At 37.4% G+C, this 2,087-nt stretch overlaps 1 protein-coding gene across 1 annotated transcript in view; it reads left to right on the top strand.

Moving 5' to 3' along the window:
- The window catches only part of LOC131879676 (uncharacterized), a gene marked incomplete in the record, with an annotated part of 18,531 nt that overhangs the window by 11,329 nt on the left and 5,115 nt on the right, over window positions 1–2,087 (top strand).

Genomic DNA, 2,087 nt, shown 5'->3' with positions numbered 1-2,087 from the left:
GGTATTTTGAACCCTTCCAAGGTCAACAAAGGCCGTAAATGAATGGATTCCAGATCCCAAATTCCCTCAATTAGATCGTGAACCACAGCCGTACCAGAAACTGGAATACCTACCGTTGTCCATCGTAAATTTCCATCGGATCACATTTCCCTGACTTGCCAACAGCTCGTCTGACCCCGACAGTCATACAATGCACAAATTTGATTGCATTATATGCCATCCTGAGCATTTTTACAGGCTTTTTTCCTTCATGTCCATCAACTAGTAGCATTCCTCAAGATGTGAATGATTTTTGGGATGGTAAGTTGCAAGGTACTTTGGCACCGTCAAATACCGTAAATGATGACTTTCATTTCCATATTCTCTCCAAGGTCATGATGCTCTCTAATTGGATTAGGTGGCTCATTGAAGCGCATTGTGTAAGGTCGGCCCAAAATGGTCTCAATGTGCAACGCAGTGCATAGTATTGGATTAGGTTTGGACTTTGGACTCGGTACTGCTAATCAAGAAATGGCTCCAATTATCGGCAGACATTTCACAGACTTCACAAAAAGAGTAGATCAAATCCGTGAATTCTGACAAGCTTTGGGCCCCATTCTTGTATACTTACAGTTGATTAGCCTCGTTAAGAACTATGCACTCTTTCAAACTATTTGTACGTGGGTTTTAGATAGAAAAGTACTATCCTCCTTACTCATTATCATTATCATGACTTGTGTTTCGGAATACGTTCTTTTTCTGGTGATGAAATAAATTTCTAAGTACAAGCACATATTCTAGAAGTGTATATTATGAAACAATATTGACAATGTTATGTCAAGCATATTGATGTTTTTCTCTATATTTGGGGGCAGTCAGTGAAAGGTGTTGCTTTTTTATTGTCCCAACCTAAACTTACACACTGTAATCCTAACGCAAACGACGGGGAATACGATATTCTTTACTTTGTGCTAGTACAATATATTTGTACAGTAAGATCGGAATGCATATATGCATATATGATGTTTGTGAAAAATAGAGTTTTTAATGTTTACGGGTGTCTAAGCGATACTTAGGAATGGTTCTCTAGCATGTTACATCATATATACATTTATAGAATATTTGGGAATATTTGGTGAAACAAAGAATTTTATTTGCCGCTTTATGTATTTGTATTCTTTTTTGTATTTTATTGGGAGTGTGGCACTCAAGTAAAATTGGATAGAAAGATGATAGAAATATATAAAGAAATGAAGAGACAACGCCAAGACTTCCCATTAGCCATTCGGCTTGTTTTCAGGGTAATCCTGAACGTAGGGTTGTTCGGGTATTATTGGCAGGAAATGATCTAGGTCGCGTTTAAATCTTAACCAAAAGGTTATACAAGGTAAAGACACTTTACTGTATAAAACATCTTTGATATAGGGCAAGTCTTCCAGAGCTTGTTATCTAAAGTACTGGCTTTATATGTCAAATGGAACAAGTATTGCCTCCTCTGTTGCTCAGGGTTGTTTCGAGGCCTCAATGGCGTCAAAAGCCGATGAGATACTTCAATATATAAAGAGCAAGATAATGTTAGTGCCTTCGTTGGAAGCTGTGTAAATCCATGGTCGGAAGTCTTTCCTCAAAAAATAGGAAGCTTAGCAAACGATGGTTTGTGTCAAGCTTCATTGCTACTCCTTTGTAGGTGAGGCTAAACTAGAGGTTTGTACAAGGTTCTCGTAGTACAAAGTAGGTCCCAGGATTTGATAGTTCGATAAATTCATCCCCATGTCTGAAAAGCTTAGCATACTGTACATGCTTTTACAGGTTTGATATCTGTGCGACTTTTTCATTTTATTTGGTAGAGGAATCATGAAGAGCAAATAATGATAAACATGAGCTTTGTTGCAGGGTCAGATTTACGTTTTGTTTGATATGAAAATAAAAGAATGCTTGATTGCTCTATGCATAATATGGTATAGCGTATATTTGTACATACGTCTGTATAAATTAGGGGGCTGGGTCCCTTTACAAGCATTCTCAAAAATTAGACATGACCACTATAAATATAAAGCGGAATCGTACTTGCCATTTTTCAAACACAAAACTTGAAGGTTCTTGTTCCT

This window comes from Tigriopus californicus, chromosome 4 (assembly GCF_007210705.1).
Source record: "Tigriopus californicus strain San Diego chromosome 4, Tcal_SD_v2.1, whole genome shotgun sequence".
NCBI lineage: Eukaryota > Metazoa > Arthropoda > Copepoda > Harpacticoida > Harpacticidae > Tigriopus > Tigriopus californicus.
This window is presented reverse-complemented; position numbering and strand designations above follow the sequence as displayed.